This window comes from Macadamia integrifolia, chromosome 8 (genome assembly GCF_013358625.1).
Source record: "Macadamia integrifolia cultivar HAES 741 chromosome 8, SCU_Mint_v3, whole genome shotgun sequence".
NCBI lineage: Eukaryota > Viridiplantae > Streptophyta > Magnoliopsida > Proteales > Proteaceae > Macadamia > Macadamia integrifolia.
In genome coordinates, this window is record NC_056564.1 from 22,630,853 (window position 1) to 22,653,874 (window position 23,022).

Here is a 23,022-nt window from a genome sequence, read left to right on the forward strand (position 1 = left end):
GGCAATGGTGGGACAAGGGGATGGCCTACAAACAAGCCAAGACGAGAGTGAGGTCCTGGAAGGGCCCAGGCTTCAGATCGACTATAGGCAGGCCGAGGCAAGAGTGCGGCCTTGGTCTAGCTAAGGCAGCAGCTCAATCAATGGGAGACCAAGGCGGTAGCTCGATAATTGGGAGACCGAGGTGGGAGCCTGGCTCCTACTGCCCAGTGCTGAACAAGAACAGGTGGTTAGGTTTGGTTAATCACTAGCTCCCAGCTCTGGAGGGCCGGGTTAGACCTTCAGAGCATTTTCGGGTTTAGATCGTCATAATTAATGCTCGCGTTGGTGCGCCACCCTTTTCGTCACAATTTGCATTGGTTCTAACACATGGCATTGGCTTGCGCTTTTGCCTCGAGCAGGTGAAACACTGATGAATCATAGCAGTTATTCTCTGTCGATCTGGGCAGTTTGATTCGCCGCCTTTCCCCTTTATAAATAAGCATCCCTTTCTCCTCTAGGTACATCAGTTGCTTGACTTAGGAGGCTCAGTTGGCTCGGTGTGGCTCTCATTGCTTTTTGAAGCATTAGTTCAGCTTGGTTGTTTCTATTAGCTTCGGTTCAGCTCAGTGTTCGCCTTCCATTAGTAAGTTTTTAAAGCTATGGTTACTACTCTCTCTTCCTCTGTTCTCCCTTTTGATTCTTTCAACAAGGTACAGGAACCTCCGACGCTATCATGCCCAACCAACAGGCTCCCCTGGCCGTGGTAAGGCCTACGGGGGGTCAAGCAGCCCGGCCTGAACCCGAGGCAATGGCCGCCTCTTTTGATGAAAGTTTTACTAGCGGTTCTAGTTCCAGTAGTAGTTCTAGGTCTGAGTCTTATGAGGATACTGTGATGACAGGAGGTAATGTTAGGAAAGGCCCTTTGAGTAAGCCCCCTGAGACAACCACGAGGGAGAACCCCGCCGTCGCGGTAGCCAATGCTTCCAATGAGGGGGAAGTCGAGGGCTCTGAGGGGGAAGGCTTGGCATCATCCTTTGAAGAGAAGAGGGTTGTGGCATCCATTGGGAGTGTTATGATAGTAAAGGCTTTCAACTTGATAAGGCGTCGGTTCTGTATCCCTGATTTTGTGGTAATGAGGGTTCCCAATAAGGGAGAATTAGTGAATACCTTTGGGGATGAGGTGGTGCTATATGACATGGTGTTTCAATGTGGCCTTTGGATCCATGTCCCTGAGCTAGTCTGCTCAACCCTGATTTCTAGGTGATGAGGCAAAATATGTCACTTTCCTCAGCACGGCTAAAGCATGTACCTACCTTGGCCTCCCTCAGTCCATGCTCCACCTCGGCCTCCAACAGGCCGTGCTACTGCCTCGGCCTCCAATATGCCGTGCTAGTGCCTCGACGCAAATCAGGCCGTGCTCCACCTTGGCCTCAATCATGCCGTGCTATTGCCTCGGCATCCAACAGGTGGTGCTCCACCTCGGCCCATATCAGGCCGTGCTACTGCCTCGGCCTCCAACATGCCGTGCTAGTGCCTCGGCACCAATCAGGCCATGCTCCACCTCGGCCTCAATCATGCCGTGCTCCACCTCAGCCTCAATCATGCCATGCTCCACCTCGGCACCAACCAGGCAGTGCTCCACCTTGGCCTCTTCATGCCGTGCTATTACCTCGGCATCCAACAGGCCGTGCTCCACCTCGGCCTCCATTAGGCCATGCTACTGCCTCGGCATCCATTAGGCCGTACTGTCACCTCGGTCTCCATCAGGCCGTGCTCTACATCAGCCTCCATCAGGCCGTTCTCTACCTCGGCCTCAATCATGCCGTGCTCCACCTTGGCACCAACCAGGCTGTGCTCCACCTCGGCCTCCAACAGGCCGTGCTGTTGTATTGGCGTCCATCGGGTCGTGCTGTTACCTTGGCCTCATCTGGCCGAGCTGCCACCTCGGCCCGACGTCAACAACAAGGATTCCAGAAATGTATTTCCGTCCACCCCTACATTCAAGGAACATAGTCTATTCCGGAAGTTAGGAGTCTATCCACTACATGTCATCATGACGTCACACAGTTGATCTCTCCTAGTTAAGAGGGGAATGTTCTAGGAATATTCCCGGAATCACAAAGCCACTCTCCTTGAGGACTCCACGCCTAAGCAGGACTCTTCACAATCGTCTCCCACTTGCCCTCCATGAGTAGCCTATAAATACCAAGGTAAGCCTCCATCACAAATGATCGATTACTCACTTCTCATACTGTAAAGCTCTCTTGAGCATCTGTTGTGGAAAGGTCTAACTTAGGCATCGGAGAGTCCCCCGTCGGGTCAGCCCGGCTCTCCTTGTCATCTCTTCTGTGCAGGTCAACCAAAGCACCAGGAATTACAGGAGAGATAGTTCGATCAAATTTTTCCACATCAGATTGGCGCCGTCCGTGGGAAAACTGTTACAAAAAGTCACCTTGGAACAATGCAATTAAGGAGTGAGAAGGTCGTTTCTTCAACGACAACGCGTGCAAGATCCACTCGGGAAGTACCACTTAGACGTTCCCATTCGCCACCAGTGGCAGGGCAGGAAAACGTCCCAGCAGAGACCCCTCTAGAAGGACCCCGGCAAACCAGGCCCGATCCACAGGTTGCCCAAGGAGAGGGGGATCAGTGCGAGCAGAACCCTCAGCTATCCCGCCATGTCCCATGATCCCGGGTAACTCATCTGAATATGGAAGAACAGATGCAGAGTTTGCAGCTGCAGGTATTAGCCATGAACGCACTGGTGAGGGATTTCATAAGACAGTTCGGCTCTGCACTTCCAGTACCATGCACTAGTTCAGCTCAGCCACAAAGGCCTGCTCCGACCAGAAATCCCATTGACGAATCTCCTGACAACAGCGTCACCCCCCAATCAACAGCAAGAAGGGGGTCAGGCAGGACTTTGCGCACTGTCCATTCTGTACCACCGCGATCTCTTACTGAGGGGTGCAGGCGAGGTCCCATCCTTACTCGGATCGGGAGAGCAGATCGTTCTGAACATCATCGGAGCCCTGAGACACATGATACTCATAAATCCCCACACCGTGCAGGAGGACGCCAACCTTCGCCTCAAAGACACACTAGAGGCACTCGTCCGCATAGAGAAGAACATGAGAACTACCAGTGGCAAGCTAGGCGAGATCAACCCCATCTAGGTCATAGCTCGCCCATCGGGCCTACCAGAGGTGCACCACGGTAGGGTCACCTAGGCCGAGGAAGAAGCCCAAGAAGAGAAGGGTCACGCCGATCAACAGATGGCTGAGTCGAGGAGAGAAGAGCTGACCTTGAGAGCTGAATCCAGTGACTCACTGAGCGAATTGAGGGAATGCAGAGGTAGGACCACCCGGCCGACATGACAGTAACCCCGACCTATAATGCACTTTCCGACGAATTGATTGATGCCGAGCTGCCCTCAAATTTTGTGATACCTGTTTTCAATGGATATGATGGCACCACATATCCCTACGATCATCTACTATACTATAGCTCGGCCATGGCAGTGCATGGTAGGTCAGACGCCGTTCTCTGCCGTGCTTTTGCAGCCTCACTAAAAGGAGTCGCGCTGGTCTGGATGTCACACTTACGGCCACGGTCCATCCGCAGCTATAAAGAACTGACAAGAGCATTCCTCACACGTTTCCAAGCAAGTATGAAGCAGAAGAAAACTATGCAAAATGTGATGAACATGAGGCAAGGGGCGAGGGAGACAATAAGAGAATTCCTTGCCCGATTCACGAAGGCGACATTGGAGGTAAAAAACTTACCGGAAGGAGTGGCGTATAGCACATTGTTCAATGGGGTAATACACCCCGATCTGGTTTAGTCCCTGGCCCTTGACTTACCGGAGATGATGCCCGCATTGCTGAGACGGTGCAATCAATACGCCAACATGGAGGAAGTCCTGGTAGCCCGAGGAATAGCTGACAGGGGTGATCAGGCAGAGAAGGAGAAGAAAAGGGCTCTGAGACATAGGGATGACTCTCGTGAGCCGAAGAAAAACAGAACAGGTCGGCCTCTGGACACAGCTGAACTTGAGCGATATGAACTTGATCGTTCTCGAACAAACCTGCTCTTGGAGATCCAAAATCAGAAGTACTTTCGCTGGCCCAGGCCAATGGCAGGTAAGCCAGAAGAGAGGAACCTCAACAGGTATTGCCGATACCACCGAGACCATGGACATGACACTGAAGACTGTAAGTCTTTGAAAAGGGAAATTGATGAGCTCATCAAGGCCGGATACCTCAACAGTATCTGAAGCAGAAATATGGTGGGAACTGGCCCGAGCTGAGGAGAGACAATGTCTAGCCGAGCCGAGCTAAGGTCGACCCGACTGCGGATCCAGCCACGAACTGAGCTGTCACTTACGACAACCAGCTCGTGGGTCTGGCCATCCTAACAATCATGGGGGGACCTACTATAGAATCAGTCAGAAAAGCCAAAGCACATGCACGGTTTGTGTGTGTCTCGGAACAACCTGTCAAGGCCCTCAAAATGGATCCACCCATCACTTTCTCCGACAGAGATTTGGAAGAGCTGAACTGGCCTCACAACGACGTAGTCATAATTCAATTAGTGGTGGCCAACCACCCCTTCCACAGGGTCCTAGTGGACACAGGAGCCTCCGTGGACCTCATGTTATATGAAGCCTTCATAAAATTAGGGCTTGGCACCGGAGCCTTAAAACCAACACCCGAACCCTTGTACGGTTTCTCAGGCATGCCAGATGAGCTAGAGGGAGTTGTTGACCTACCTGTAACGATCGGACAAGGAGCTCAAATAGCCACAACCATGGTCTCTTTCATGGTCGCCAAGATCGCCTCACCCTACAATGCAATCCTTGGCCGACCTGGTCTCAACGGCATTGGCTCAATCGTGTCCACTAGGCACATGAAGGTTAAATTCCCAACCAGCAATGGAGTCAGAGAATGCAAGTCCAGCCAGAAGGAATCCCGGGAATGCTATGCCAACTTCATAAAATCCATCAAAAAACCGTGCTCGGAGCTAGCATATATGGTAGAAGTTGTTGATTGCCGAGATGAGAGCCTCCTGGCCCGAGCCGAACCGGTGGAGCAGGTACTTACCATCCCTATCTCAGAGGCCGAGCCGACCAAAATAGTTCAGCTTGGAGCGCTGCTGAGCTCCCAGCTTTGCGAGGAAATCTTGAACTTCCTCGGTGAGAACTCTGATATTTTCACTTGGAAAGCTTCTGATATGCTAGGAATCTCCAGGACCGTAGCCGAGCACCATCTGGATGACAACCCGAGCTTCAGGACTGTCCAGCAAAAGCACAGGAACTTCACGACTGAGAGGAACACTACATCAACGAGGAGGTTGACAAACTCCTAGCCGCAGGGTTTGTGAGGAATGTGAAGTACCCGACCTAGTTAGCCAATGTGGTCATGGTTTCGAAGTCCAACGGGAAGTGGAGGATATGCGTTGACTACTCCGACCTGAACAAGGCTTACCCTAAAGACTGCTACCCTTTGCCCCGGATTGACTCCCTCATAGACTCAGCTGCTGGCCATGAGATGCTGACCTTCATGGATGCATATTCTAGCTACAACCAGATAAAGATAAAGCTGGAAGATGAGGAGAAAACCGCTTTCCTCACCACTCAGGGTAACTATTGCTACATTGCAATGCCTTTTGGCCTAAAGAATGCCGGAGCCACTTACCAAAGGATGGTGAATACGATGTTCCGAAACCAGATCGGTAGAAATATGGAAGTTTACGTTGATGATATGCTGGTGAAGAGCAACAAAGGCACTGATCATGTGCTAGACCTGAAGGAGGCTTTCGGTGTCCTGCGAAAGAACCAAATGAGACTAAATCCCACCAAGTGTGCATTTGGAGTAACCTCTAGGAAATTCTTGGGCTTTCTAGTGTCGCAAAGGGGGATAGAAGCAAACCCCTCAAAAATTGAGGCCATTCACGAGATGCGTGCACCAAGAAACATTCGCGAAGTGCAGAAACTGACCGGCTGCCTGGCTACTCTTAACAGGTTCTTGTCCCGAGCTGGCGATAGGTGCCTTCCATTTTTTAAGCTGCTAAAAGGAGGAAAAGGCTAACAACAATTTCGCTGGACAGAAGAATGCGAAGCAGCCTTCGAGGAGATCAAGGCTTGCCTAGCCCGACCTCCTCTGCTGAGCCGACTTGAGCCTGGGGAAGAACTACAACTTTATCTCGCTACCTCAGCCGTGGCCGTCAGTGCAGTCCTTATCAGAGAAGAGGCAAAGACCCAGAGGCCCATCTACTATGTGAGTCATGTGCTCCTGGAAGAAGAGACAAGGTACCAGAAGATTGAAAAGCTTCCACTAGCACTGGTCGTGACAGCCAGAAAGCTGAGGCCCTCCTTCTAAGCACACGCCATTGCTGTACTAACTGATCAACCACTGAGAAAGTCACTTCACATCCCCAGCGTAGCGGGACGTATGGTAAGTTGGGTTGTCGAGTTGAGTGAGCACAATATTGAATTCCAACCAAGAAGCACGATCAAGGGCCAGGCGTTGGCTGACTTTTTGGTAGAATGTACCCAAGCCGAAGAAGCGGGAGAACCTGAGGCTGAGTCGATCAGAAAATGGGTGCTCTTTGTTGATGGATCCAGCACCACAACATGGAGTGGCGCTGGGCTTGTGCTAAAAAGCCCTGAAGAGTTCACAGTACATTATGCCCTTAGGTTTGCATTTCCCGCAACAAACAATGAAGCAGAGTATGAAGCGCTGATTACAGGAATCAAACTAGCAAAGGCGGTGATGACAGACGACCTGGTCGCTCATAGTGACTCCTAATTAATTGTGAACCAAGTCAATGGCCAATACGAGGCCGAAGAAGAAAGAATGGCCATGTATTTGAAGGAAGTACGTCGTCTGGTGACCAGCTTTGGCACGTTTGAGATGGTATAGATCCCGCGGTAAGAAAATGCTTTGGCAGATGCCCTCTCCAAACTAGCTACAGCAGACTTCGCTGACTGCGCAAGCCCTGTATATTTTGAAGTGCTTGACCAACCAAGCTATGAACAAGAATTGCTGTGGAGCATTACTTGAAGGGCCGAGCCGAGCTGGATGGATCCCATCGTGGTCTATTTACGTGACGGGCATCTCGCGGGAGATCAAGCAGAAGCAAGGGCAGTCAAAAGGAGAGTAGCCAAATACACCCTTCAGGGTGGAGTGCTTTACAAAAGGGCGATATCCTGGCCCCTGCTGAAGTGCCTGCCCCCGAGCCTAGCTGAAGAGACACTTCATGAAGTCCACGAGGGGATTTGTGGGGGACACATCAGGGGTAGAGCACTGGCCTACAAGGTACTACACCAAGGATTCTACTGGCCAAACATGCAAAGAGATGCAATGAAGTTCGTTCAGCGGTGCTTCAAGTGTCAGGTACATGCCCCAATACCTCACGTTCCGGCTACAGAACTCAGTTCAGTGATCTGCCCGATCCCGTTCGTAATGTGGGGAGTGGACATTCTAGGACAGTTCAAAAAGGGAAAAGGGGGTGTTCAATTCTCGATTGTTGCTATTGACTACTTCACTAAATGGGTGGAAGCACGTCCCCTAGCCAGAATCACAGAGCAGGCAGTAGAGAAGTTTGTTAGGGACGACGTCATATTCCGCTATGGTGTTCCAAAGGTGTTAGTCACGGATAATGATCGACAATTCGACAATCAGAAATTCAGGCACTTCTGTAACAACTTCAATATTGATTTCCGAAACACCGTTGTAGCACACCCGCAATCGAATGGTCAGGCAGAAAAGGCCAACCACATACTTCTAGATGGAATAAAGAAGAGGCTGGACTCGGAGAAGAAGAACTGGGCAGATCAGCTACTCAGTGTACTCTGGGCTTATCGCACTTCAGCTCGGACACCCTCAGGAGAGACACCGTTCTGGATGGCATACAGAACTGAAGCGTTGACCCCTGTGGAGGTAACCCAAGCCTCATTCCGATCAACAGTGTTCGAAGCCTCACAGAACGAAGTCGGGCTCCAAGCAAACGCCGACTTCATAGACGAAGTTTGGGAAGAAGCACTTATTCGAAATGAAACCTACAAGCAGAAAGTCCGGCAATACCACAACAGGAGGGTCAAGCCATGGGGATTCGTAGTTGGGGACTTGGTGCTGAGAAAAGCAGCAGTGGCGGACCCAAAAAGTGAAGGCAAGCTCAGCGCGAACTGGGAAGGCCCTTACATAGTCTCCAAAGTGGTACGCCCTGGCATAGACCATTTGCAGACTCAGGGGGGCACAACTATACCAAGGGCATGGAACGTTCAAAATCTCAAAAAAAAATTCCAGTAGACAGTTTTCGACAGTTTTTTTTCAGTAGATTGCATTTCTTCAGTAGATTGCATTGAAATCACATTCAGGGATTTTACTTAGCAGTTATTCAATTTTTATCAAGGAGCAGAATAGATCAGCAAAATAGTTTCTATTTTGAAGCAATGTGTTTGTCCCAAGTGCATGCCACACATCAATATACTACGAAGCTTCTCGCAAATATTTGACTCTTCTAAGAACGGGCCTTAGCTCGGCAATTTGAAGTCCGAACCCTAGCTCGGCACATCTAAGCCCGAGCTCTAGCTCGGCACCTCAAGACCAGACCTAGTCTGGCGACTCAAAGACCTTAACCAATGAGGCACAAAGACCGGACCTTAGCTCGGCAATACTAAGACCGAGCTCTAGCTCGGTGCCACAAGACCAGACCCTAGTCTGGCGACTCAAAGACCTTAACCAATAAGGCACAAAGATTAGGCCCTAGCTCGGCAATACTAAGACCGAGCTCTAGCTCGACGCCACAAGACCAGACCCTAGTCTGGAGACTCAAAGACCTTAACCAATGAGGCACAAAGATCGGGCTCTAGCTCGGCACCACAAGACCAGACCTAGTCTGGCGACTCCAAGACCTTAACCAATGAGGCACAAAGATCGGGCCCTAGCTCGGTAATACTAAGACCGAGCACAAACTCAACACCATAAGACCAGACCCTAGCCTGGTGACTCAAAGACCATAACCAAAGAGGCATAAAGATCGGGCCCCATCTTGGCATCGCAGGCCCTGACCCTAGTCTGGTGACTCAAAGACCTTAACCAATGAGGCACAAAGACAACGATCTAGCACGGCAGCAACTAGACCGAGCTCGGGGGGCTAATCCACAGGTGCTCAAAATACATCACTATCGAGGGAGACATCTACATAAATATGGATCTATATATATGAGGCTAATCTCGGGGGGCTGATCCACGAGCCTAGCTCAGCACAAAAAAATCCATCGGGTCGGATCACTTCTTCACCAACATCGATCGAGTCTCAGGGCTATACCAGAGTAGCATGGACTGGAACACGCCGCTCATAGACCGTCGGATCATAGCCGGGCATCTTATCCTGAAGTAACAAGATGACATCGTCTGAGCCGCCCTTAAACGAAGAAATGCTAACGTCATCCAACAGCTCCTGGTTGGGCTAAGGGATCAGCCACCTAGGGCCATTTCTTCTCGACCCACGTGAAAGTGCTTTGCTTCCATTGCCCTCAAACAAGCGATAGCCATGTCCTCAAACTGTTGAACAGCCTCGACTGAGAAAGTGATGCAGTGCATCTCGAATCAGATTAAATGCTCTAGCAGGTCGACTCAAACTGCTAGAGCGGGAGGCTGGTGATGAGGCAAAATATGTCACTTTCCTCAGCACGGCTAAAGTATGTACCTACCTCGGCCTCCCTCAGTCCGTGCTCCACCTCGGCCTCCAACAGGCCGTGCTACTGCCTCGGCCTCCAAAATGCCGTGCTAGTGCCTCGGCGTAAATCAGGCCGTGCTCCACCTCGGCCTCAATCATGCTGTGCTATTGCCCCGGCATCCAACAGGCCATGCTCCACCTCGGCCCATATCAGGCCGTGCTACTGCCTCGGCCTCCAACATGCCATGCTAGTGCCTCGGCACCAATCAGGCCGTGCTCCACCTCGGCCTCAATCATGCCGTGCTCCACCTCGGCACCAACCAGGCCGTGCTCCACCTCGGCCTCTTCATGCCGTACTATTGCCTCGGCATCCAACAGGCCATGCTCCACCTCGGCCTCCATCAGGCCGTGCTACTGCCTTGGCATCCATTAGGCCGTACTGTCACCTTGGTCTCCATCAGGCCGTGCTCCACGTCGGCCTCCATCAGGCCGTTCTTCACCTCGGCCTCAATCATGCCGTGCTCCACCTCGGCACCAACCAGGCCATGCTCCACCTCGGCCTCCAACAGGTCGTGCTGTTGCATCGACATCCATCAGGCCGTGCTATTACCTCGGCCTCATCTGGCCGAGCTGCCACCTCGGCCCGACGTCAACAACAAGGATTCCAGAAATGTGTTTCCGTCCACCCCTACATTCAAGGAACGTAGTCTATTTTGGAAGTCAGGAGTTTATCCACTACACGTCATCATGACGTCACACGGTTGATCTCTCCTTGTTAAGAGGGAAATGTTCCAGGAATATTCCCGGAATCACAGAGCCACTCTCCTTGAGGGCTCCACTCTCCTTGAGGACTCCACTCTCCTTGAGGACTCCACGCCTAAGCAGGACTCTTCACAATCGTCTCCCACTTGCCCTCCATGAGCAACCTATAAATACCAAGGTAAGCCTCCATCACAAAGGATCGATTACTCACTTCTCATACCGTAAAGCTCTCTTGAGCATCTATTGTGGAAAGGTCTAACTTAGGCATCGGAGAGTCCCCCGTTGGGTCAACCCGGCTCTCCTTGTCATCTCTTCTGTGCAGGTCGACCAAAGCACCAGGAACTGCAGGAGAGATAGTCCGGTCAAATTTTTTTGCATCACTAGGAAATCGCCCTGAGTCAACTGACTCTTGGCAGATTTTGCTCTGTTTTAAGGTTTTTCTGTCGAAGATCTAGAGAGATGCGAGTCTAGATTCATTTCGTTGGTTCAGCATCGCTCTTACTATTTTACCCATAGGAACAAGGATGGGCCATACAAGAGCGTACAGATGTTTATGCATATGCCCTCTTCAGGATGGGCCGTACGGTTCTTTTATGTAGCGATGCTCGGGAACCCCTTTAAGGGGGTTTGGTGGAGACCTAGTCTCAAGAAGCTAAACCGAGGCCCTTCCCTTGGTGAGGATGACATCCAAACCATCCAAATGTGTTTGGAAGGGGAGGCGATAGACGTTCGTCGACTATCAAATGAGGATTTCCTCCTAGAGTGGGAGCTTAGTGAAGTTCCAAAGAAGGGTGAGGGTCCTACTGAGTTCAGGTTTCCATTTTACGCTTTTGTCACCGTTGTGCATTTCCTAACATTAGGCTTGGCATGTATTTTTATAGTGGTGGATGTGGTGATCGATCCCCGACAGCTCACCACGGCAATGGCTCAAGGTAGGAGGGCATAGGCAGCAAAACAAGAGGCTAAAAGGGTCGTGGAGAAGGGGAAAGGAGCTATTGGTGCTTCTAGTGTTGCTAGTGGGGGAAAAGCCACTCCAAACACTGCTAGGGCCACCAAGACCATTCCCATCATGATTGAGTTGAGGATAGATAAGAGGAAGAGTCCTCTGGCTAAGGCTTTGGCTCAACACGGGCTACCGTGTAAAGGGAAGGACACGATGGCCCCTCTTGCTCCATTGCAGACCAAGGGGCTGAGCTCGGCAAAGGTGCCAGCCCAAGCATCAAACCAGCCTCCCCCCAAGGAGTAAGTTGACCACAAGAGGCACTGTGAGGAGTCATCCCCTCGTCGTGCTAATGCTGGCGGTAGGCCTGAGCCGACTGACTTGGTGAGGGCCCCTTGGAGTGGGTGACGAGTTGTGCCCCCAGCGTGAGATTTGCTAGAGGATAACTCCATTATTGACAACCTTGCTGATGCTAGGATCTAGGACCAATGGGGCTGTTTACAACTTGACGCGGACGGGGTGAGAGGGCATTTAGACCTGTATTTTGTTGAGAACGACTATCACCATATCTGTGATGTGAGTCTCTGAATCTCTCCTTTCCTTTCCTCTTGGGCTGTTCTGATTTTTTTTTTTAGCAAGGATTCAACTAGTCGGTGGAGGCTGTGTGCAGGTTCAAGCGGATGGCATACTCGCATAAAGGCTGAGGATGAGACTGCCCAAATTCAGGGGGAGTTGACTAAGACTTCGGGTCAGCTTGAGGTGGCCAGTAAGAAATTCCATGGTAAGGAGAATCGGGCTCAAGCTACGGAGAAGCGGGCAGATGACCTAACGACAGAGATAGCCAAGCAGCTCCAGGTAAACAAAAATATAGTGAAGGCCAAGGAGGCACTTCAAGCAGAGGTCGCCGAGGCTTAGGAAAGATTAAAAAAATTATAGGAGGACCACGTGGCTCAGGTGAAGGCCCTAGAGGAAAGACACTAGGCCGACTGAAGCTTGCTGAGGAGAAGGCCGTTGAGAGGTACGTGGCTTCTCTGGAAGGGCAACTGTGGCTGATCAGTGTGAACACTACTTCATTCAACCTTGGCTCAGATACCATGATCAACTTTGTTCTTGGCAAGTATCCTATGCTCGATGTTAGTGAGTATGAGCACTATGCCCCTTCTCCCCCCAAATCTTCAGTGCAGCCTTTGAGTCTAGAAGACCACAGAGAAGAGGTGAACCAGGAATCCACCATCAAGGTTACCAACCCGAAGAAGAATGGCCAGTGATATGATGTCATCCCAATCCTTTTTTTTTTTGGCATAAGAATTCCGTTTGTAACCAACTGTCTCTTCCTCTTTCTTTTTTTTTGGTAAAAGGAAGCCCTTGTAAACAGTTCTTGGTTTTAAGAGAAATTTTGTCCATGCAACCTTTCATTCTATTCTTCGATTATATTTTTTGATTGAATGTCATATCTTTACCTTCTTTGCATTCTAGTGACCCGTGCTTGGTAGCGTCCTTGCTGGGTCGAGCTCGTTGCCTTGAGGGGATGGCTTTTTTAGGCCGTGCCGAGGTAGGGGTAGGTGCCGAGCTTAGATTTTTACCTTAAAGATTAGGTTTTTTATGTATTTGCCTCAAAGATGAGGGCTTTTACTTACTTTCTTAAGGATAAAGGCTTTTACATATCTACCTTAAAAGATAAGGGCTTTCACTTTTTTGCCTTAAGGATAAGGGCTTTATGTATTTGCCCCAACGATAAGGGCTAGTTATGTGTCTTCCTTAAAGATAAGGGCTTTTATTGTGTTTGCCTTAAAGATAAGGGCTTTTATTGGGAATGAGGGAAGACAGGGCCAAGTGCCACAGTGTTCTTTATTAGGTGTTCTGAGACTTGGAAAACAATTAAAGGTGACAACAAGAAAAAAGATCATTCGCCACAATTAGAGATGATAATGAAAGGACATTTGCTTTTAATTAAATGAACACTTGCAGAAGCTACTGAGATGAGCCAAGAATTAAATGAGCATTAAATAAAAGGTTATTTAAAAATATTGTAAAAATGCTACCAAGAAAATAAATCTTGGACAAAAAAAAAATGCTTTTCTAATAACTGTTGAAAAAACTGCTATTGAAAGAAAAACTACTGATAGAATTTCTTGAGATTTTCTGTGTTCCATGCTCTCTGTATGATTCTACCCTTTGGTGTCTATAGGAGGTATGTTCCTGGGCGGACCACCCTAGAGACTATGTAGGGAGCTTCAAAGTTTGGGCTGAGTTTGCCAACGCCTCTGGGGTCTAAGACAGTAGCTTTCTGTAGGACTAGATCACCCACTATAAAGCTCCGCGTCTTCAATCTTCTGTTGTGGAATTGTGCTGTCCTTTGCTTATATGCTTCGTTCCGGAGTAAATCTTCTTCACAAACTTCATCAATGAAGTTAAGGTTAGCCCTTAGTCCGTCTTCACTGTGTGCCTCCTCGATGGTTGTCACAGGGAAAAAGACTTGTGCGACTTCCACCGGTGTTAGGGCTTCTGTTCTGTATGCCAACCTGAATAGTGTCTCCTTTGTTGGAGTTCTGACTGTCATCCTGTAGGACCATAGGACACTCAATAATTAGTTTGGCCAATTTTCTTTTGCTTGGTGTAGCCTTTTCTTAATCCCTTCGAGTAGAGTTTGGTTAGTCTTCTCTACTTTTCCATTCATTTACGGGTGTCCCATTAAAGTGTTGCAGAATCTAACTCCATGCCCTTCACAGAAATATTTGAACTTTCTATCCTCGAACTATTTCCCATTGTCAGTTAGTAAACTTTTGGGAATGCTGAAGCTGTAAATGACATCATCCTACATGAACTTTTCCATGGCCAGCTCAGTTATCTTTGCCAAGGGGTGAGCTTCTACCCACTTGGTAAAGTAATCGATTGCTATAACGAGGAATTTTACTCCACCCCTGCCCTTCTTGAACTACCCAAGAATGTCGATTCCCCACATTGCGAACGAAATTGGGTATATGATCGAACTCAGCTCTATTGCCGGGATATGGGGCATAGAGGCATGTATCTAACACTCGAAACATCGTAGCATGAAATGCATTGCTTCCTATTGAATTTTAGGTCAATAGGACCCTTGGAGGAGTACCTTATATGCCAGTGCTAGACCTCCCATGTGACTTCTGCAAATCCCTTCGTGAACTTCCTTTAGAGCATCTGCAACCTGAGTTGTTCCCAAGCATTTTAGTATTGGCCCCGAGAAAGACCTTTTATAGAGCAATCCACCTTACATTGTGTAGTTAGTAGCCCTTCTTTTTACTGTTCTTGCTTTGGCTCGGTCCTCTGGAAGGTGTCATCCCTTAGGTAACTGATGATAGGGTGCATCCAGCTTACTGTGGAGGCATGTGCCTTATTATTGCAGACTTCGTTCTTTTGTTAAGCTGGCCTGTCAAGTGCCTCAAGGTACATTGTTGTTCCTAGCTTGGCTCGCTCAGCAACTACTAACCTGGAGAGGGAATCAGCCGAGGGGTTATCTTCTCTTGGTACCTAGACCATTGTGAATGTTGTGAAGCTCTCAGTGAGGGATCTAACTTCCTGGAGGTATTTGCACATTCTTTCCTCCTTTGCTTCATATTGCCCATTAACTTGATTCACCACTAGCTATGATTCGCTATAAGCCACTAATTCTTCTGCCAGTACAAACTTGCCTAGTTTCATTCCAACTATCAAGGCCTCATATTCCTCCTCGGTATTTGTCACCGAAAATGTAAATCTTATCGCATATTAGATTGCGAATCCCTTAAGGCTTAGAAGAATAATCCCCGCCCACTCCCTAAGGAGTTGCTAGATCCATCGATGTGCAATTTCCATTTTCGGTCTGGCTCGACATCTTCCTATGCCTGATCTTCCTCTGCCAGAGTACATTCTATAATGAAATCTGCTAGTGCCTACCCCTTGATTGCATTTCTTGGCTGATATTCAATGCCACGTTCGCTTAATTCAATGGACCAGCCTACGAGGCGACCCGAAATGCTTGGGCTATGGAGAACTCTCTTCAATGGCTAATCTGTGAGTACTGCTACTATATGGGCCTAGAAAAAGGGTCTAAGCTTTCAAGCAGCTTTTAAAAGTGTAAATTCCAGCTTCTCAAATTTTTGTATAGCATGACTCTGTGCTCAGGAGGATGTGACTAACATAATAAATTGGGCTCTGGTGTTTCTTATCTTCTTTCATAAGTGCTGCGCTTACGGCCGCAGGGGATAATGCCAGGTATATTTGCAACACTTCACCCAGCTCGGATCGACTTAGTAGAGGTGGTATGACCAAGTATGTCTTTATGTTTTTGAATGCATCATTACACTCCTTTGACCACTCGAATTGCTTGCTGGTCTTTACTTCTTTTAGGGTCTTGAAGAATGGTTGGCATTTGTCTCCGGATCAGGAGACAAATCGGTTCAGGGCTACGATACTGCCTGTTAACTTTTTAACCTCCCACACATTTCTTGGCAGCTGCATCTCTTATATGGCCTTGATCTTCAAAGGATTGGCTTCGATTCCTCTTTCGAAAACTAAAAATCCCAAGAACTTTCCAAAGGTCACTCCAAAAGCGCACTTCGTGAGGTTTAGCTTCGTTTTATTTTGGCATAGGACTTCAAAGGCTTCTTTCAAGTTTACAACATGGTTACTGCTCTTACCACTTTTAACTAACATGTCATCGACATACACCTCCATATTTTGCCCTACCTGTTTTCAGAACATGAAGATAGGTGGCACCTGCATTCTTTAACCCGAAGGGCATTACTTTGTAACAAAAATTCCCTTGCGCCATCAAGAACTCTATTTTTTCTTCGTCTTCCTTCTTCATCCGGATCTGATTGTATCCAGAGTAAGCATCCATAAAGGTGAGAATTTCATGACCTACTGTGGAATCTATCAACGTGTCAATCTTTGGCAATGGATAGCAATCCTTTGGGCAAGCTTTATTCAAGTCTGTGTAATCTATGCAGATTCGCCACTTGCCATTTGATTTTGGCACCAGCACAACATTTGCCAACCAGGTGGGGTATTTGATCTCACTTATGAATACTGAGACCAGGAGCTTTTCTACTTCTTTATTTATTATTGCCTGTCTTTCTTAGGCAAAATTTCTCTATCTTTACTAGAATGACCTGAAATTTTCTCCAATGTTGAGGCTGTGCTCAACTACTTCCCTTGGGATCCCTAGCATTTTTTATGATTTCCATGCAAAGACATCTAGATTAGCTTGGAGAAAGCCCATAATCTCTTTTTAATGTCCCTGACTTAGTAAGGCTCCAACCCATACCGTCTTCATTGACTGGGCTTGGCACAATGGTATGCTTAGCAACTCCTTAACTTGCTCGGCTCAGCTCAGCTTAGTGCATCTTTCCTTCTTCCCTAGCATCAGCAAACTCAATGGTGTAGGCCAGGCCTAGGCAATGACTTTTCATGGCCTTAACGAAGTTGGCATAGCACTCCCTTGACTCGCTCTGGCTTGACCTGCATTCTCGAATCCCGTTCTGTGTTGGGAACCTTAACCTTCATATGTTTTATAGAAATGACGGCACCCATATTGTTGAGTCCAGGACGACTGAGGATGACGTTGTATGGAGATGCCACCTACACTACCATGAAATTCACCATTGTCGTGGTTGTTCTTAGGTCGTGCCCGAAGGTTACTGGTAACTCTATAGTTCCTTCAATTTTCGAGGGGGAACCCAAGAATCCATATAACAGGCTGCTTGCGGGTTTCAACGCACCTGCCCTCAGACCAAGTTTTTGGAATGCCTCGTATGCTATAAGGTTGACCTACACACTAGTGTCCACCAACACTTGGTGGAATGGGCGGTTGGCGTCAACCAGTTGGATAACGACTACAACATCGTGAGGCCAATTCAGTCCCTCCAGATTAGAATCTGAGAAGGAGATAACAGGGACTGTTTGGGCCATTTTTACAAGTTGTTCAGTGATGCATATGAAATGAGCGTGGCTTTCACCTTTCGCACTGATTCTTCAATAGGTCCTCCCAGAATGGTTAGGATGGCAGGTCCTATGGGCCGATTAGCCTGGAAGTCGATATAATCAGTGTCCCTCTGCTCAATTTTTTATTGGCTCGGTCCTACTTCATCTCGACTTTGTCGTTGCTCACTGAACTTTTTCTTTAGGTACTTGTTCAAATATCCCGCTTTGATAAGTTCATCAATTTCTCTCTTCAGAGCCTTATAGTCTTCAGTGTCATACTCATGGTCCTTGTGATACCTATAGCACCTGTTGTGATTCAACTCTTCTGGTTTTGTGACCATTGGCCTGGGCCAACACAGGAACTTCTAATCTTGAATTTCCAACAGGATATTGGTCCAAGTTCTGTCTAACTTGTACCTTTCGGGAAGCCCCCTTAGGTCCATCAGCTGCTCAGATTTGATTTTCTTATACTCCTGATCTTCCTCCCTTAGGTGTTGAGGCCTCATCTTATCTTTTTCTAGCTCAGGTTACTCTGCCATTCCTTTGGCTGGCAGTATATCATCCATATTAGCATATTCATTGCACCTCTGTAGCAAATCTGGTATTATTTCTGGTAGATCGAGGGCTAGTGATCACACTAGTTCTGGATGTGTGATTCCATTGCATAAAGAGCTATATGCCACCCCTTCTGGCAGGTTTTCACCTCCAATGTAGCCTTTATGAACCAAACAATGAAATCTCATATTGGTTTCGGCAGGCTTTTGTTTCATGTCCATCACATTGCCTGGTGTCTGGCGTTGCCTCATACTTACCTAGAATCACTCCGAAAAAGCCTTCGAGTTCATCATAGCTACGTATGGACTTGGGTCTCAGGTTTGACATCCATAAAAGTGCTGCATCTTTAAGGAGGCCGCAGAGGCTCGGCATAGCGTGGCTTCCGACTTGGCATGCACTATCAGTGTCGAGTTATAGTACAATAGATGGTCAAAGGGATCTGTGGTCCCATCATATGTTTTGAAGGTGGGCACGATAAAATTCCTAGGAAGCTTTGTGTCCATGATTTCATTCGATAAAGCGTTGTAGGTTGGGGCCACTGCCAGGTTTTGTAGTGGTTTTTGGAGGCCCTTTACCTTCTAAGCCATCTACTGGAGGTGCCTCTCTAGATCTTATCTTTCCCGATCAACAGGGGTTGGTCGCTCTTGGTTGGCTCGGCACAGACTCTCTTATGCTACCCCTCTATGGTAGGCTCACTCCCTGTGAGGTTCCCTCCATTGGTCTAGGTGCTAATGGGCAATTGGCTCGGTGTTCTCTCTAGTACGTGGCTGTGTTCGAGCGGGTCACCCGCTACTTGCTTCGACTGGAGGGGAAACTCTAAACTCACAAATAGAACACCTTTGGTGTCAGTTTGATACTACAGGCAGAGTCACATTGTTGCCATGTGACCTCCAGGTGTGAGGGCACTCATCCAATCTAGGTCGGGAGCTCTACCATGGCTCTCACCAGTTTCTGCCTTTACGAGGGCTAATCGAGCCAGTGTGACTTTGCTGGTAGCTGGGGTTGTCCTTTACTTGTCAGTGGGTCTGGCAAGGCTGATCCAAATTACCTGATGAATGTCTTCACATGGTTGTTAGTTTTGAGCATCTACCTTTATAAATCTTAGATCTGTTCAATGATCTCAATAGGTTCAGAAACTGAGTAGTTTCTTGTGGCGTTGGCCTGCGTCACTATTACTGGTGATCTTACAGTCGATACTTGTTCCTCCCTGACACCTATCATAGGCCGAGGTGACGTTGGCCCTTTTATTGGGGTGGGGTGCCTTGGTTTTGCCATGGGATGATTCCTGGTGGTCTACAGACGATGAGATCGATGAGATCTTGTTTCAGGGACAGTTGGTGACACAACTTGTTCGTTGTGCAATTGCATTGACTTCTAAAAGCTTTTTGTTTCAATTTCCCATAGACGGTGCCAAACTGTTGTTGTCAATTCTGACCAACCGAAAAGAAGATCAGCCACCATGATCTAGTGAGACTTGCAAAAGATGAGGTACGCAGAGCACCGAAGTTTGTCGGTGCAAAAACCCTCTGATGCTTAAGTCAAAAAGGCAACATGAATACTCTTATTTAGTCTTAGGTTTTTCTCGTCCCCTCTTACCTGTTTTTGCCTCCTCTTTATAGGCGCGCCACTTGGCTATTCGTCGTTTATCTTCTCTAGAGTCCATCTAGTCCATGACTTCCTTGATCTTGCGAATATCCTTGATTCCCAGGAAGATCCAGGGTATATTCCTTCTTTGCATGTGAGCCCTAGACTTCGGGAATAGGATGTTCCGAGTTTGCAGGCGGCAAGACTTCTGTTTGTGGATATCAAGGGTTCTAGTTCCTAAAAACTGGGAATGGCTGCTCACATTCTCTTGGTTGCACATTGCAGTGGGCCATAGTGGCAGTCCAACTATGGTCACCTGAAGCGTTGAAACAAAGCTGGAGCATAGGCAACAGTGGGAGAAGGGGATGGCCTACGAACAATCCGAGGTAAGAGTGAGGTCCTGGATGGGCCAAGGCTTCAGCTTGGCTACAGGCAGGCCAAGGCAAGAGTGTGGCCTTAGTTTGGCAGAGGTGAGAGTGCAGCCTTGGTTTGGCAGAGGCAAGAGTGCAGCCCTGGTCTGGCTGAAATGGCAGCTCGATCAATGGGAGACTGAGGCAGGAGCCTAGCTCCTGCTGCCCAGTGCTGAACAGGAACAGGTGGTCAGGTTTTGCTTCATCTATACCATAATCTGAAATTTCTATAAACCAAAAGAGTCACGATCAATGCACAAGGAAATTAACCAATCAGACCATATGGAAGCTATATTAAAGGTTGATCATTGTATGAAAAATCCCGGAGATAGAATTTATACAAACATGAGTTGGTTCTAAGTAAAATTTTGGTCAGCTTGACCGAAAATGAGGAGCTTGGATTATGAATCAACCGTTTCTAACTATGGTCAATTGCTTGACTGAAAATAAGGAACTTGGATTATGACTTAACCGTTTCTAAGTATGGTCACTGACTGATTGTGACTTTTTATGGTCAACTAACCTATTTTGACTTTTTATAGTCAACTAACTGATTCTGACTTTTCGGTTAGCTTGATCGATTGTCAATCAGCATAATCTATACAAACGTGGTTCAGTTTCAGGAAAGTGACAAAGACGTGGCTTAAGTGGTTAAGACAATTACAACCAATTAACTACCCCACTAAGGACATGATACATGGGTTCCTGTAGTTACGAAACTTCCAAAAGAGTAGGATATTTCAAATAAAACTATAAAAGGAACTATGATGGAGGAAAGAGGACATCATCAACAGATCAAACAAACTCAGACAACAAGTCTATCTTTCATTCTGTTTTTATATCTTTCTTCTTTTAGAATAGTATTTTTCTCTTGAAGTCCTATACTTCCTTCAAGTTATGTATTTCATTTCATAGTGTAATGATCATGTCTATGGTATGTTTAACATCAAGAAAGATATAGATCACATTTTTGGTATGTTTAATAGCAACAGAGACAGCAGATCTTGTTTCTATTATGTTCAACATCAACAGAGACAATAGATCATATTTCTGGTATATTGAATATCAATAGAGACAATAAATCAGATTTCCCCTTGTCTATGAGTTATCTTTTGTCTTCATCTTTCTCAATCCTTACATCCCATTTCTACAAAGAATATTAAAAGTCCTTGGAGTGATCGAGGTAAGAGGAGTACTCACATCTCCTGATTAGAAATCGGAAATACTCTCTTGAGTCTAGACGACTCTGGCACGCCCACAATCCCAATACGGACTTTTTGCAGGTTCGATTGTAGAAGAACTTGTTATGATCAACGTATTGTAGCTGACAGACCGTGCAATTTGTTGCTAACAATAACTCATGATCTGGGAGGACATTTTTGATCGGTCAGTTCTATGGGAACATAAAAGATATTCCATAATTTATGATTTGGGAGGGCATTTGTGGTCAAATGGCTCTTTGGGAATATGAAATATATCAAATTTACCAAACAAAATTCCACTTCCGTTCTATTCCAATGTTTTCAGTTGAGTGGGTGGTTTGATAGATGTGACTATCATCAATGTTAGGTAATACCTGAGGAAGTGTCAGGAATTACAGTGAGAAAAATTAGAGAGAATTTTTAGACTCTAATTCACCCTCCTTTTAGTGTCAACCTAAGAACTTCAAAAAGATTATTTTTTCCAAGGCTACCATGACATTTTGTAATAGAGGCACTTAAGGCATCTTCAAGTGGTGAAAAGTAGTGGTTTGTGATATTACTTGTCGTCATAGACTCTATGACACTTTGGCCTCTTTGGTATAATTTATATTTGTATTTATCTAGCTTATTTAGATTTTACAAGTGTTTGGTATAATTTATAACACTTATTTTCTATTTATTATAAATTAGAATAAACTGCAAGAGCTATTTGTTTTTTATGGCAACAAATCACTTATTTGATTTTTGAGCTAATTTTTTGTACCTCACATGTTATATAAACCCCTCCAATTTCCAGGGCAATGTTGTAATTTCATTGTCTTTTGTGCTTTTCTAATAAAAAAAAAATCCTCTCAAACCCTATCTTCTATCTCTCTTCTTTTATGTGGGTGTTTATTTTTTCAGAACTAAAAAATAGATTGATTGTGAGATTTGGAAGAGAATAAACCTTCAAATCAGGAAAAAAAAAAAAAGTCAGAGGGAGATTGGATTTGAAAGTATCAGTGAGGAGCTTATTGTAAAGATGTTGATATATCTCTCTTGATTCAATTTCTTTCAATGTTTTTTTTTTTTTTTTTTTTTTTTTTTTTTTTTTTTTTTAAACCTTTCTAGATCTAGAGTTCTTTACTTTCCTCTGTTTCTTCTAGACTTTGGTTTGATGTCATGGCATGTTACGAATTTCATTAATCAATTCTTCATTATGTTATGCTAGAGTGGAAGTGTTCTGTTTAGTGGATGGAATTTTTGCTATTCGTAGTCTCATTTGTTAGTATTTATAATGGTAAATGTGTTAATATATCATATCCTTCCATTCATATGTAGATTTATATACTTTTATTTCATCTAGTGATATTTATATCTGCTTTTATGGTTGAAATTCAGGTAGGAGGCTTACAAGCCTCTAAGAAAAGAGCTAGCAGCCTAAGTGTTCTGTCACTGGAAAGAAAATCCAAGGGCCACGCATTATACTCACAATTTTCATATGATCCTATCATCCAATACAGTGTCAAAAGTTATTGGTTGTGGCCTTTGCTTCACAAGCTAATTTTTTGTTTGTTGAGATTCATTGTTTTATTTGATCAGTTGTTGCTTTCCTAAACGGTACCGTTTATTATTCATATTTTTTTCTCCTACAAATGACTTGAACTTTTATTAAGAATGACTCACGAATTGTAAATGCTCAGAAGAAATGATTGATTTTCTGGTGGAATGTATCATTTGTTGTTGAGGAGTGTTCATTATTGTGGAAAAGGCTTAGTTGAGTTTGCTTAAATCCTATGAGAAAGAAAAGATATCTTTAGCTACTTCATGGTGTTAATGTGAAACCTGTGATAGAAAGGGATTTTCTGGGAACCTCACTGAATTGCGGAAATGCTTATAGTTGAGAGAATGGCTGCAGATGTTGTGATGAATGGAGATACTTACCAATCAATAAAGATACTTGCTTATAGTGAACATTGAGAGAGAA